We start from the raw sequence: 16,051 nt of genomic DNA on the forward strand, positions 1-16,051 counted from the left end.
GGCCGGGGAGCCGTCCGGCTGAACCTACTCCCCCCCCCCCGCGAGCGAGAGAGGAAATCGGCCACAGCCATCTGCGCCCCCGGCCTATGGACCACCTTGAACTTAAAGGGCTGCAAAGCCAGATACCTCCGGGCGTTGGCATCCTTCATGCGGTGGAGCCACTGCAGCGGGGCGTGGTCCGAGCAGAGGGTGAATGAGCGCCCCAGGAGGTAATAGCGAAGGGAGTCGACCGCCCACCGGATAGCCAAGCACTCCTTCTCCACAGTGCTGTACCGTCTTTCGCGCTCTGCTAGCTTCCGGCTGATGTAAAGAACGGGACGGTCGGCCCCCCTTACCTGCTGGGACAAAACGGCCCCCAGCCCTCTGTTCGAGGCGTCCGTCTGCAGAACAAAAGGGAGGGAAAAGTCAGGATGTCAGCCAATTCCCTCTGAACAGTTTGCCGTTTATGCTCAGGAAGCCTGTAGGGCCGCGAACGCACCGTCACACCAGGCTGCGTTTCAAAATGGTGCTCAATGAGAGACGTTCGGCCGGGCAGGGGGGAGAACACATCAGCAAAACGCTGTTGTAACGCGACAACGTCCGCTCTCTGGGCCTGTGTGAGATGGTCGTCACAAGGGAGGGAGGCGGGGATGATGGAATTTGGTACCTCCGGCCCCAACTCATCTCTCTCCTTAACCAGGCTTACCAGAGAAGCGGTTTCAGCCTCTCTCCACCCTTTAAGGAGATTGAGGTGATATATCTGCGTGGCCCCTCCCCTGTCCGACCGAGCGACCTCATAGTCAACGTCCCCAACTCGCCGTGTGACCACAAAGGGTCCTTGCCACTTGGCGAGCAACTTTGAGCTAGAAGAAGGGAGCAACACAAGCACTTTTTCTCCCGGTGAAAATTGCCTGAGTCTAGCCCCTCTGTCATACAGGCGTTGCTGACGCTGCTGAGCCTGGAGCAAATTCTCCCGTGACAACCTCCCCAAAGTGTGGAGTTTCGCTCTCAGGTCCAACACGTACTGAATCTCATTCTTGGCGGGGCTCGGACCTTCCTCCCAGCTTTCTTTAATCAGGTCGAGCACCCCACGCGGCTTCCTGCCGAACAGCAGTTCAAAGGGAGAAAATCCCGTGGAGGCCTGGGGCACCTCCCGCACTGCAAATAACAGAGGGTCTAGCCAGCGATCCCAATTGCGTTCATCTTCGGTAATGAACTTACGAATCATGGACTTTAAAGTCTTATTCAGCCGCTCCACCAGCCCATCCGTCTGAGGGTGGTAGACGCTGGTCCGAATCGATTTAATGCCCAGTAATTCGTACAGTTCCCGCAGTGTGCGAGACATGAACGACGTGCCCTGGTCAGTCAGTATCTCTTTCGGGATTCCGACTCGGGAGATGACCTGAAACAGTGCCTGCGCCACACTCTTTGCAGAGATGTTGCGCAGCGGGACTGCTTCCGGGTACCGCGTTGCATAATCCACCAGAACTAATACAAAGCGGTAGCCGCGTGCACTCCGATGAAACGGCCCGATGAGGTCCATGCCAATGCGCTCAAACGGGACCTCTATGAGTGGGAGCGGGCGCAAAGGCGCTTTTGGTATGGCCGGCAGATTAACAAGTTGGCAGTCCGGGCAGGACGCGCACCAGCGGCGCACATCCGCTCGGATACCCGGCCAATAAAATCGGGCCGTTATGCGCTCCAGAGTTTTTTCGTATCCCATATGCCCTGCCATGGGGTTATAATGAGCCGCGAGTGTCACGACTCACTCGATATAACCTATCTTGTAATAAAATGAAGCGCGGGTAGGTCCGCACGGCTTCAGGGCGCACCACGTGACCATCAATCTCAATCACTTGGTCAAAGGCTGAGCGTAGGGTGTCATCCCGAGACTGCTCCAGTGGGAAATCGCCCGTGGGGGTAATTTCCGGAGCCGGCGGGGCCTCCCATGAAAGACCCGCCGTCTCCCCCTCCCCGGAGTCAGTGTCGGACGACCCCGCGTCACCGCTGAGCGCCACGCAGACACTACACGCTACTAACGGTCGTGATCGCATCCCCGCATACTGCCCTAACAGATGATGAAACCCCGGCCAATCCGTTCCCAGAATTAGGGGATGCGACAGGCGCGGGCTAACCGCAGCCGTTACTCTATGCGTTTTGCCCTTAAACTTTAATAACAGCGGCACTATGGGATACCTGTGAACATCACCATGAACACACTTCACCTCCACCCATTCTGCCTCCAGCAATGCCCCGGGGCGAACCAAGCTTTGGTGCACGAGGGTCTGCGTACAGCCCGTGTCCACCAAAGCATGGCGTATACCCCCTCGAGTCCTTACCGGAATGCTGTACATCCCTCCTGGACTGGGAGAGGGTGCTGGGGCACCGGCGACGCGGAACACCTGCCCCACTTCCATCAGAGGGCAGTCCCTCCTCAGGTGTCCCGGTTGCCCGCACTTCCAGCACTCCTGCCCCGGCGCCTGTGCTGCTCTCCGTGGCTCAGGGGCGGCACTGCAGCCGCCTGCTGCAGGAGCAGGCGGCTGCCGGTCCGCCTGCTCCTGCAGCTTAGCCAGGTGAGCACGCTGGGCCGCCGCCTGGTCCTGGCTCATCTTCGCCATCTCCGCCAGCATTTGCGCCAGGAACTGCAAAGGCTGGGCGGGCGGCGCCGCCTGTGGGTCAGACATCCCCACGCTTTTCCTGGGTTTCGGCACCACTTGTGGAATGCACTACACACAGGCACAGGTCTTTGTTTTCAGACACCAACTTTATTTCTTTTTGTACGTGATGACCAACACAGTCTGACAGCTGTCGGACACAGCTGATCTCCAGCCCCCCTCCGCTCCTCTCCCGTCTCACTATAAAGGGTAAGGAAAGCATCATCAGTTCAAAACGCCATCAGCTGTTTTCACCTGCGTTTCCAGCACCGCCCCGTTGAGCTCACCGCACCACCCCTCCCCTGCAGCCGCGTCCGGGACCACACCTCCGCCACACAGGGACTATTTTGCACACCTCAAAAAGTTTGCAAGCAACATATTCACACCAACTGAACATGGTAATGTTTTTGGAAGGACCAAATCAGCAGTGATCGACTTCCTGAGGACAATGACTGAAACTTCAGTTGTTTTTGAATTGAATATTTTGGAAGTTCCTTGAGCCAACTGCATTGGCAAACTCTGCAACTCCACTCATCTGTTCATTCATTTTTCTTTCATTGTTTAGTTCTGCGAGTAAATGTCAGCAAACTGTACAGCGTAATTATGGTAAATGGACTGGTTCTTATATAGCGCTTTTCTACTCTTTCTGAGCACTCAAAGCGCTGTACACAACTTGTACATTCACCCATTCACACAAGCACATTTTTCTAAGTGCTTTCTAAGTAACATTCACACACACATTCATACTCCGATGGACGCATCGGAGAGCAATTTGGGGTTAGTATCTTGCCCAAGGATACTTGGCATGCAGACTGGGGAAGCCAGGGATCGAACCACCAACCTTCCGATCAGTAGATGACCTGCTCTACCACCTGAGCTACAGCCACCCGCCATTATGCACTCACTCAGGGTCCAGAGCTTCCAAAATCCCTTCTGTGTATAGCAAATTTAATATCTTGCATGTTTTGTCCCTATAATGAAATGGAACAAGCTTGAAGTCACTCTTAACCCATCTGCTGGTTCACTTGCATGTTTGTCAGAAACAATTTTGGGAAATACTTCTGATTCAATTTTGATGAAACTCAGGGGAATTATGCTTCTTTCTACATATGCTTTTTAGCTCACTACAGTGCTTGTTTGTTTACCCATATGTCTTAAGCCAGACGTTCCCAAAGTGTGGGGCCCGCCCCCTAGGGGGGGCGCAAAGCCATTGCAGGGGGGGCGCGGCATGAAAAGGGGTTGAATATGTTTCCAAACCAACTTCATTCTGAGCCAAAGACTAGAAAATATGGTGAAGCAAATCTTCCCTTTGGTTTCACCTGCACAAGTGCCGAGGTAGGTCTCCCTGCAGGATTGGTTTTCCCTTCGTTGGGAGCAGCGCTGGGCTGTTTAAATCACGGACAAACAGTATCCCACATTCTTGATTTGTAGTTCACAAACACTTGTTGTAATGACTAACTACTCCTGACATTTTGGAAATGTTAGCTCTTTATACAGTAAAGTTACAGTGGGATACAAATAACATCAGGCTGATCCTGCCACAATTTGTTCCCCGCTTCAAATCACGGACAAACAGCATCCAACAGTTGTTTATGTTTTTGAACCCATTTTGCACAGAGAGGCATTTTTTGAAAAATGTATTGATAGCAATGTTGAATATTATTACACAGGAAAAAAAAACAACTACATGTAAAATAATTACACCATGACCCCTCTGCCTTTCTAAATTGAGGGACAGTAACTGTGTGTATATGTAAGCTGTAAAACCTGCAGACAGTCAGATTAACAGTATTTTGTCTCTATCTGTCATTCGGCAATTCATCTCATGTAAACAATAACGTGCACACAGCGTGACGTGAAAAAAGGCACATACCTTTGACATTGAGTGACGAACTCTGTATTCCTCTTCCACACATAAACGCAAAAAAGGAGTTTTAAAAAATCTCCGTTCTCGGTGATTCGAAACGCCGTTTACGTGTGGACGAAACAGCTGCGTTTTCAAAAATACCGGTGTAGGTGTGGACATAGCGTAAAAGACTTAGTAGTGTATTTTCTTACTACCTGTAATTTATTGCAGATTACTTGTATTTGCTTAATTGTTTACTAAATGTTTGAGGTGTGAAATAAACCGCAATGGAGCAAAATATGGGTGTGTGTGGTTGGCGCGCGCGCACGAGGGGGGGCGCGAACGTTTTTCTTGTAAAACAAGGGGGGCCCAGCAAAAAAAGTTTGGGAACCACTGTCTTAAGCTAATTAGAAAGAGTGCTATATATCCAACTCTGAAAAAGTTGGGATGCTTTGTAAAATGTAAATGAAAACAGAATGCAGTCATTTGAAAATCTCAAAACCCATATTTTATTCACTGTAGAACATAAAAACCATATTAATTGCTTTCCAATAAATATTAGCTTATTTTGAATTTCATAGCAACTAATTAGAATAACTGGCAACTGATCAGTAACATGACTGTGCATAAAAAGAGCATCTTAGTAAGGCAGAGTTTCTCATAAGGTAAGATGGGCAGAGGATCAGCAATCTGTAAATTGTGTATTTCACTCATCAACATAAAATTGACTATGAATATGTCATCACGTACAGTACATAACATCATAAAAATATTCAAAAAATCTCTGTGTGCAAAGGAAAGGACACAAAATCAATATTGGATGCATGTGATCTTTGGGGCTTATGGGGGACCATATTAAAAACAGGCATGATATTGTTATAGAAATCACTGCACAGCTTGGGAAGACTTCCAAAATTCATTGTCTCTGAACACTGGTTGCTGTGCTGTCCACAGGTACAGGTTAAAGCTTTATCATTCAAAGAAGAAGCCACTGCCTGAACAGTATCCAGAAAGGCCCCCAATCTCTCTGAGCCAAAGCTGACTTAAAATGCACACATGCTACTATCCCATCCAGACAACACCTTTTCAGGGAAAATCTTGCACATTTCAGCAGGATTCCTAAACCTCACACTGCATCTATTACAGCAACATGGCTTCATAATGGAAGTCTGGGAGCTAACCTGACCTGTAGTCCAGACCTTTCACGAACTGAAAACATCTGATACATCACGAAACAAACAAACGAACAAACAAAAGAAATGCCACAAAGAACATCCAGGACTTTTGAGCAGCTTGAATCCTCTATCAGACAAGATTAGGACAACATTCCTCTCACAGGAATCCAGCAGTCAGTCTCCTCCGTTTCCAGATGTTGTTAGAAGAACACGGCATCCTACACAGTGGGAAACATGGTCCTTTCCCAACTTTTTTAACATGTTCAAAATGAAGAAATACTTTTTTAAAAAGGATACATCTGATAAATCTTATATTTAATCCATTGTGATTAAAATATAGGTTTGTGACATTTGCAAATCAATTCTTTATTTACATTTGTTTACACAGTGTCCCTACTGTTGTTATCTGGATTTGTACATTTGACCGTATCTGGCAGATACAGTCAGTCACAATGTTGGTGATTGACTGTCAAGAAGGAACTCGTGTTTAGCTTTGTTCTTTTCTTGTCTTGTTTGTCTCATTGATTCTTAGCTATTCCCAGACTCTTCGCCTCTATCTAGTGGGGGGTCTCTCTTTCTGGCCGTTTCTCTCCCAGCTTGACATCCTCATCTCTCTCTTTTAATCTATAATATACGATGGATGCTATAAACATGTGTCAAGGATGAACACTGTGGAGCACAGTGGGTTAGCATAACATAACCCACTGCCTGTGTGGAAGCTAATGAAGGTAAAATGTTGTGATGACCATGAAGCTACAGACACAGGATTCAAAAGCACAACTTAGAGAGATAGAATTAAAAGTAAAAAAAATGAAATTAAATAAACACTCTTCACTTTAACAAAAACGTTTGGTAATCACTCAGCCGCTGACAGGCACCGGGCCATGGCAGTACAGGGAATCTGGGAAGTCAAATTCCCTAAAAATGTACACTGGGAACTAGAGGCTGGAGCACACAATACAGTCTGGCACAGAAAGAGAGGTACAGCCATATTAAATAAACTCTGGGAATAGCACAATGAGGCACAGATGACACTCATGATGGTGGAGATGACACAACACTGAAGTGCCTAAAACACGTGTATTAAAATAAAATAGGAAACCATGATGAATGACAGGAAAATAGAAAACATGACCCAAGGTGCAAGGCGAGACATCGTGTGTGTGTATCTGGCGTAAACAAGGTTAAACCTGAGGTGCTGTTGGACTGCCAGCCTGTCGCATTATCACCATATGGCAAAGCTCTCATCAACCGTGCCATCTGGCTGCTGGAGTACTCTGCCGCTCTGCTCATCTCAGTTACAGCTGAAATTAAAAGTGCAGCTTCGCGAGAATATATCACTTTCCCTCAGAAAACCATATTTTGTGTTCCTAAATGAAGTTATATTTCAAAAGTGAAACTGCAGATAATGAATCATAGAAATTAGTTTTATGTGTTTATTTATTTATTTATGTGATTTAAGATTGTGTGATTATATTTATAACAGAGCAATAATTTGATCTAAAGTTAAACTTTCTTTGATGTAGAAATAAATGAACAAACAAACAAACAAATAAATAAATAAATAAATAAATAAAAAGCACCACTTAGTCATTGTACTTTTCATTAATCACAGTATTCTCTTATCCTAAAACAGGGGACATGCAGTATAGTAAAAACTGAGTGAGACTCGGTACCTGCTCTTTGTGTGGGTGAAAGGAGAATTCAAAGAAAGATTAGATTAGAGCATAGGTGTCAAACTCTGGCACAGGGACAAATTTGGCCCGCGAAGCCATACCAAATTACTATTAGAGCTGGCCTACTGGTATTATACAGCTAATATATATTTTGTTTAGTATTAAGCTTTGCTTGTTCCATATTCAGTTTTTCAGCAAAACTTGTTTGAGTCCATAAGAAAAGATTCATTCTTAAATCTGGAGGAAGATTTTTTTTTCAATAAATATTAATGTTAGCCCGCGACCATGTTCCAGTTTTGAATTTTGGCCCACTGTGTATTTGAGTTTGACACCCCTGGGTTAGAGCATTGATGAACTAATGGTAGCACACACCAGAAGGTCAAGTAGGAGTATGATGCAACAGAGAGCATCTGGCTGTTAGAACTAATAATTGATCAAAACCTTCTTAGATGCACTATAAGCACCGAATTTCCCACAATTCCTGCCATGTTTTGATTTGTGGAAAACTGAATATTTTGACCATCACTATAAGCAAAGCTGAGTTTGCTCCATGCATATATTGCTTGAAGATTGTCCACCAGATTGGATGTGATACGAAATATGTGCTCTATGGAGAAAAATGTCCTCCAAACTGGTTGGCAAGTGGTTCCTTGGGTTGCTGACAGTTGCTGGTGAAATCAGATGCAAAGAGGTTGCTGTGCAAAAAAACATCCTGTTGCTTTGGCCATTAACAGGTTGCCATGGATGCCTGTAGTTTGCATGGAAGACACAGACTTGTCTGCAAACACTCTACCTTCAAAGGCTAACAATTTCAGTTTTCTAGCTGTGTTGCATTTTCCATAGTTTCACTGTAACTTGGAAAATACATGTCAACTAGTCAGTTTCTTTCATGCATACTACAAGTGACACGTAGCAGTCTGCCAGCAACCAAAGCAAGGTGTTTGCAGGTAGGAAATATATGTTTTGCTTTAGTGCACAGTAGCTGCCAGGAGGGGGCACTGAGTGTCACTAGGCCTGAGAGATGGGGCTTTATTAAACTTACCCTACAGTGGCACATATTCAAAATGACAGACAAGTCAACATCATATGTTTAGTGATCATATGACAACAAAACCTGAATACAGTACATGCTGTACCATTCAGTTCACGTTTCACAATTGTCAGACTTCCTGCATCATCCATTTACTTAACCATAATTAAAAGCATTTCAAGAGAAGACATAATTCAACTGCATTTTAGTGTTATATTAATGTTTGAAAAAGGGACCTTTCATTTACTATACGCAACATTATTCTTCAGAATTTGCCATGCAGGCACACACACACACACACACACACACACACACACACACACACACACAGGCTGAAAATCCCAGATTCCCACAGCTATTTTTCCAAGATTTTGTGAAAGCCTAAATTTGTTGTTTCCAACTCCAGGCCTCTCTCTGCTTCTTTACATTCCCTCACCCTAGTCTCGCCCTCCCCTTTCTGCATTCTTGAAATAAAAAGCAGAATATTGTCCATTAGTTATGACTGGGTGGAAGCAGTTTATTTCCCTGGTGGTATTGTCTAGTATATGTCAGCTGGAAAGAGGCGTCATCTGCAAAACTGTCAGTCTGACATCAGCTCCCTGAGTGACGCCTGTCACATCCCTGCTAGACTCAGTCCGATAGTCAGCAAAGTGCTCAAAGAACTTGGCTGGGAACGACAGTAAACACAGGATTGCTGTTGTAACGGTACAGAGATTATATTGAGCTAAGTTGCGACTATCCTAAAAATCGTACTTTGCCTCAGTCACAGCACTGACACTGCACGCTCTCTTTATTGCCCTGCCTCTCTGTCAGTCCCTACCCTATCGTTTTTTTTGCTATAGAAAAAAATCTTCATGTTTATTTATCAAAGCCTTTTTCATATGTGATCCAAATTCTGCCTCTGCTAGTTCTTTTTTCAGATTGAATTATTTACCTTTAACAATTGCATGGTATTCATCTTTTGTCTTCTTCCTCCCTCTGAATCTCCAAGGAGCTTGGAGTCTACAGACAGTGTAATTTAGATCAATAGCTTGGAGCATCCACCCTGAGCCACAGCATGCTCCTCCTCAGTCAGCTGTTGGAAGACAAGAGAAGATCAAACTAACAGAGCTAATGGATAATAGCAGAAGGTTTAGATGCATTATCTAAACACTGAAGAATGTGAGAGACTCTCTGAAGCTCTTCACAGTTATCTCTCCCTTTTGCCGGCCTGATCCTGTCAGTCCCAGTCCGGCCTGATCCTGTCAGTCCCGGTCCTCCCTTTAACGGTGATTCATGTCACTTCACGAGAACAGCAAGCTGGCTGAGACAGAGCGGTGGCTGTGAACACTGTGAACTGGGTAAATGTACTGCTTATAAGGGTGCAAGTGTTTTCATTAATTAGTGAGCAACATCCATTAGCATAAGTACACGTCTGAATGGAAACACAAAGACAGGAATAACAGACAGACCAATAGACAGTGACCAAGGAGACAGACAGTCAAACAAACACATGCAGTGAGACACTTAGACCCTCTCTGTGTGCCTGTGGCTGTCCAAGCAGTTGGAATAAATTGACTGGCTCATTAAGATTTATGTCCGCTATCCAAAACCATCTCATTTCCTCTATGCTTTACATTTATCAAAATGTCATTTTGCTGTAATGTAGCCTGCTGCTTCATAATTCACTTCAATTCTGAACTGCCATTGGAAAGCTGTAATACACAGCAGTAAATGCGCTGAGGGCTCCAGTGCCTTTTGGACAAATGGTGTTAAGTATCACTGACGAAATTAGGATGGCATCAGAGATCCATGCAGGGCAGGCTGCATGTTAAGTGAAAGGCTTTCTTGTCTCTGTATTCTCAGCAGTGAGGACATGCTGTGTTCACTGTCTGGTTTCTGGCATACTAAATGGAATATTTCAGGGTTTACAGTAGCACGACTTTGCCACAATCAGCATTTTGCTCATTGTACAGAGCAGCAAAAGCTACAACTAGATCTTCCCCCCCAGGGATCTGAACAGCGCCGCTGAAATGAGATGAATGTCTTTGGACAAAGTGTGCCAGTTGGCAGAGAAAATAGAAGACAATGAACTGCGGTGATTGCTGTTGCATTGGCTTACTCAATTCCACTTTGTCTACAGCGATTTACTCGTTTTGTATGCTGCCTCCCAAGAGTTCCAGAGGAGCCAGAAAATGGAAAGAAACCTCTTACTGCACTCTCCTGCTGTATGATAGGTTACTTACTACTGAATTTTTCGGTGCGGTAAAAATAAAGAATGTGTCTTTAAAAAAGAATTTAAAACAAATAAAAAAAAAAACCCCTCATTGTTCATTGTTTAAAGGCAAATATAAAAATGTAAATGACTGCCGTTTTGTTTGCCTTTGAAGACACTGGGAAGTGAAAGAGATTTGTGGCAGAAAAAAAGGAGAACAAATGGAGGACTCTTTCTAAATATTAATTGACTGTGGATGGTAAATATTGTTATAACTTTTTGCCTTTCACACTTACTATAGGACTGATTGGGTTCATTTAAATTTATGGTAAGCTAAAATGAATGTTTCCAAAGAAGACATACTTTGTCTAGAGACAAAGTATGTCTCTGACAAAGAATTCAAAAAAGAATAGGAATAGCATCTTTGGGGTATAAATGCCAACCTATGCTATAATTATCTACTACTCTGTGTCTACATGGGACTATCTAGCACTTTGATCTTGATGTTGTTGCTTTCATGTTTTCTGTTTAGTAGGTTTTTAAAAAACCAGCCAAACACATTTATGTTCCCCTCAGGATCTTAGTGATCTCTTAATTGAGGTTTTTTGTAAACAAATGCAAGTTGTTGCCAGTGTGGCAAAAATACATTTTATCATAGAGTTTTACCTTTAGACTGTACATTAAAATGGACTTAGCCACTTTGACATCATCTATACGTTTGACACTTAATTCTCTCTGACAGCAAATGGGACGCCAATTTGTCCTATTGAAAAAGATACTGTATTTACTGGAAAAACTGAAGTATTTTGGTAAAACATGTTGATGCGTTCTCAATCATCCAGGTAAGTAAATCTCCAAAAGTTGATTCTGTTCATCTGGACGTAGTGTTTTCAGTGCGAGAAACGTTTTGTCACTCATGTTTCTCGCACTGAAAACACTACGTCCAGATGAACAGAATCATATTTTGGTTAAAATAACACAAATTGTCATTCAAAACAGCCACAGCCATTAGTTACATACCATAACCATATTATATAACCCTAATATAAATAAGTGGGTAATAACTTATAAAAATGTATCCCATCTTGTTTTCAAAACAAGAGAAAAGAAACGACCCAAAACATGTTGTATCTTGATATAACCAAGGCCGTTTATGCAATAAATGGGCCTTTTAACATGGGAGTCTTAGGGAACTGTCTTCCTTTTGGAGCCAGCACCAACCTGCCGTTCGATGGATTGTATTTTTTATTTTTTTTTATAAAACTTTAAAACTTCAGAGCCATTAAGATAGCTTTTTAATTACTACACTACTCAATTCACTTTGGATTTTTCATTAATAGCATAGAGGGTACTGCATCTGCAATTTTGTTGTGCAACCTTGTGTAGGATAATGATAATTAAATTAATCTTGATCTTTTTCAAAGCCATTGATCTGTGAAATGGTTTGACATCATTGGTAAGACTGTGTTTCCTACCATCCTCATACACAAAGATGCAAATACATGAAATAAACAAATCTGAAACCCACTCATAGTCAAATTCTTGCCATGGATGTCTTGCTCCTTTTCCCGCTGTATGTTATGAAATTCCTCATAACTGTGACTAAAACTAAGAATTGGTTTTGAGAATGTGTGTTAGCTTTGCAGTGAAGTTGTATTTTAAATGCTGGCACCACGTGACGATACACTCCTGAAATAATCATAACAGTATATCTTGTGATAAGACTTGTCACTGTCATCCTTCATAAGCAGATTTAGAGCTTGAGTGAAGAAGCATAATGGAATAGCAGACAGAAAATCATCTGGCAATATTGCCTTGGGGACCTGTCTAGGGCAGTAGGCTCCAGCATAGTAGAGTGTTCAGTGCCAAACCATCAGCTTAAACACAAGAACATTCAATATTTGTGCATTCAGTCAAGTTAAATTAGGCTGTTATTATAGTGTTACATAGCTTTGTTCCTTTGGATTGATTAGTTAAGCCAATGGCATGTGAGAACCGCAGCATGTTACAGTTCTCTTAAATTGAACCTTCTTTCTCTCAGCTTCCTATTAAACTTGCAGGCAAGGAGAAGGGGAATAAGGGAATCAAGACTGACAGAGAGTGAGAAAGAGATTCATTAATGGAAGTGAAGTGTTTCTATTATTGTTTTCTCTTAAACTACTTGTTTATCCTCAGGGTAAGTACTGGATGCAAGAGGAAGACAGGCTTCTGTTGATGAAACTAGGCTAGCTGTTTCCCATGTTCCCATCTCTGTGCTAAACTAAGCTAAGGTAATTATGTCCTGATCAAAGCTCCATTGTTGAAGCCCCTGAAAAGTTTCAGACTGGAAGTAAGTTTGGATACTATTTAACATTAATCACGATCTCAGTTAAACTTAAGAGCATTATGCAGCCACTTATTTGTTTAGCATTGAATACTCACTTAAATCTGTTTCATCGGGAATGTTTGTGTAATCACAAACTGTGTTATAAAAGATAGAGACACTGATCACTTATTGGTTTGTGAATTTTAATACTGTTTTCCTCGATTTGTCTACTTTTGGCTATTTTAGTCAGTCCTGCATTTTTTAGGAGGTAGGGATCACCATATTTGGAGAAGCTGGAACGTTTACTCATCAGCTAACATTAGCTAGCTTCATTAGCAAGGTGCCTCTTTAGGCTACAGTATGAGCAGAACACACAGGCGACTTAGTGCTAACGTATTAATAAAGTAATACTAGCATAACCAAACTGAATTACAATACATTTAACCATAGCACTGTAACATGAGATAGCTAACAGCCGGTGTGTACTTTTAATCCACTTTTGGTTTGTATAAAAAAATACTGATGAGATTTTTTTACATACATTTTTTTTTTTGCTTATTTCCATTGCAAAATTGAGCATTTTAGCACAGGAAATAAATAGGAGCAACTAGCTTTGAGGAACTAGCCTCAAGTTCCCTCTAGAGTTTTTGTGACTTCCATGTTAGATTTATCTTTAAGATTTTAATTTTAATTAGATTTAATTTGATTGTTAGTAGTGGAAAACTGTCGTTGGACCTTTGATTCATAGCTAGAGCACAATACTAAAGACAATTTAGGATAAGTCTAATATATCTGTGTAACATTGCCAATATAGAAAAAAAATGAAGTCACTGATGCAAACTTTGAATGCAGCGTACACCCTTGTTGAAACCTGAAACTGATACCCACAGTTTGATCTATTCAGCAAGTTGATCGCTGACAGCTATTTTAGATTGGAGAAACTAGTTGGTTTATGATAGTAGTGGTTAAAAGCCTCAAACTTGGGGAGCAGGCTTCAGATTTTTTGTAAGGTCCCTCCCAGCCACCAATTTTCCAGCATTTACCAGCCTTTTGCATAGCTCTACCTCAGACCCCTAAACACACAATGAGGAGTTGGAACTCTGTAATTTGAACTGTCTTTCTATCTTGAAGAAAACACCTTTCATAATTAATGACTTGGCTTATATCTCTCCTTTTGTTGTAGCTCATTCTGTCAGCAGAACCTCGTTTCCTAACCAACACATTGGAGGACCCAGAGATAAATCCACCTATCAGACCTGCTGGTGTTGGGTCTGTCATTAATTATGTCCTGGTATCATTTTGTAGCATCATCATTTCTCGTGCTCTGTCCTCCTCCCTCTCAGCATACAGAAATGTGCTCTATAATGAAAGAGGGTGACCTCAGTGACCTGCTTCCTGTTTTGAAACAGAGATTAAAAAATATCCCACTGATGCAGCAATCTTTCCGTGGCGCTTTTTGTTTTGATAGATTGAACACAATCCTTTCCTATAGGTGTTTTGCTGGGAAAAAGCACTGACTATTTTCTTCACAGATGTTTGTCCTTGTTAAAAATGTTTTATGGATGTTCTTCTTCAAGTGCGTTGGAGGTAATAAACTTCAGGAAAAAAAAAATCAAAGATCCTCAGCAGGAGATGCATAATGGGATTTCTGCGTTGGCCGGGGACGTTGCTCTTCTCTGAAATGTACCATGGCACCGACATGACAACTTTTCTCCCGCTCCTCTCTCCCTCTTTGTTGCAGGTGTGAGTTCATCCTCTGGTGGTCAGCTTCTCGTTTCCCTGGGCAGTCTGCTTGATGACCAGCACTGGCACCATGTAAAGCTGGAGCGGCTCAGCACTCACCTAAACCTGACCGTAGATAAAAATACACTGCAGGTTCAAATACCGGCTGATCTCAGCCACTGGCACATTCACACGGTGAGAGGAAACACACACACACACACACACACACACACACACACATTCTGAAGCAAACGTGTCAAAAGCGCATCCACTCCTGCAGAAATATTCATTTGTTCAGCAGCGTGAGTGAGTTACTCGTTGAATAAATCAGACAGGACGTTCAAGTCATATTAGTTCTTCTAGTGAATGAAAAGGCAGAAGGTGGGCAGCTTTCTGTGCCAAACCAGCTTGAGAGGGTTATTCAAAGGGGCTATTCGGTGCATAATTTCGCTGTGTGAGTGTAGTGAGGCAATGAAGAGGTGTTTTTGAGCTTATTTTTCTGCGTTAAAAGGCAGCGTACTCTGTGAATGAACCTCTTACAGCAACCTTGATGTCATTCAGAGGGAGAATGTAATATTATTATAGCGTGTTTTGGAATTACTGTGCAGCTGACGGTGGCGGCTGTCCAGAGCCACGGACTGCAGAAACCCATCCTGTCCAACAGGAACTTTCATGGCTGCCTTGAGAACCTGCTGTACAGCGACATCAACCTGATAGACCTGGCCAAACACGGCAGTTCACAGGTCGCGATAGTGGTGAGTCATTATATTTCAGCATTTTATGAAGTTTACCACAAGCACTAAAAGTAATAGTGTGGTACAATTTTGCCTACTAATCGCTTGTCACTCATGACGCCAAACTAAAGCTGTAATGATATTAATTTAAGCGTTGCATGTTTATATTAATAATTCTGAGGACAGCTCTTTGTATACACGCAGTTTTAAAAAGTTTAGTAGAAAAAAAGCAAAAGTTTTTGTGGAGTCTAGGATTGAGAACGACTGCTATATGTCACCATTTAGTGTAGTAACTCCTTTCTTTTACACAAAGCTTTCATTGTTAAATATGTAAAAAAAAACAACCCAAAAAACATGGCCTCATCTTAGTGTGCGTAAAGGAGAAAAGCTGAGTCCAAGTCCAAAGCCAGCTCAAAGACATCTGTTCCTTCAGTACAATATTCATTGTTGTGTTGGGGTTCACTTGCCGGTTCATCTTCATGCATCTCTGCTTGTGTAGGGTGTATGGCACATTCATCTGTCGTTTAGCTGCAAGTGCCTTGACTGCCTCCACAATTCATTTGTAATATCTGTAAAGTATTCTAAATATTTTATTTCAGCTTTTTGCAAGAACTGCAATGCTGAGTCCTATATGACATTTCAAACCTATGAGAAAAAAAGAGATTTTTGAGCATACATTGAAATTACTTCATTTTTGTGTACTAAAAAAAAAAAGTATTTTCAAAATGCATCTTCA

The 16,051-nt window shown here is 42.8% G+C and overlaps 1 pseudogene across 1 annotated transcript in view; it reads left to right on the forward strand.

Moving 5' to 3' along the window:
- The window catches only part of LOC146498894 (contactin-associated protein-like 4), an 88,207-nt pseudogene that overhangs the window by 27,298 nt on the left and 44,858 nt on the right, over positions 1-16,051 (forward strand). Inside the window, exons 5-6 of the transcript XR_014870126.1 lie at positions 14,601-14,776; positions 15,190-15,336. The product of XR_014870126.1 is annotated as a contactin-associated protein-like 4 (transcript). The remainder of the gene's footprint in view (positions 1-14,600; positions 14,777-15,189; positions 15,337-16,051) is intronic.

Source organism: Neolamprologus multifasciatus, chromosome 17 (genome assembly GCF_963576455.1).
Source record: "Neolamprologus multifasciatus chromosome 17, fNeoMul1.2, whole genome shotgun sequence".
NCBI classification, from domain to species: Eukaryota; Metazoa; Chordata; class Actinopteri; order Cichliformes; family Cichlidae; genus Neolamprologus; species Neolamprologus multifasciatus.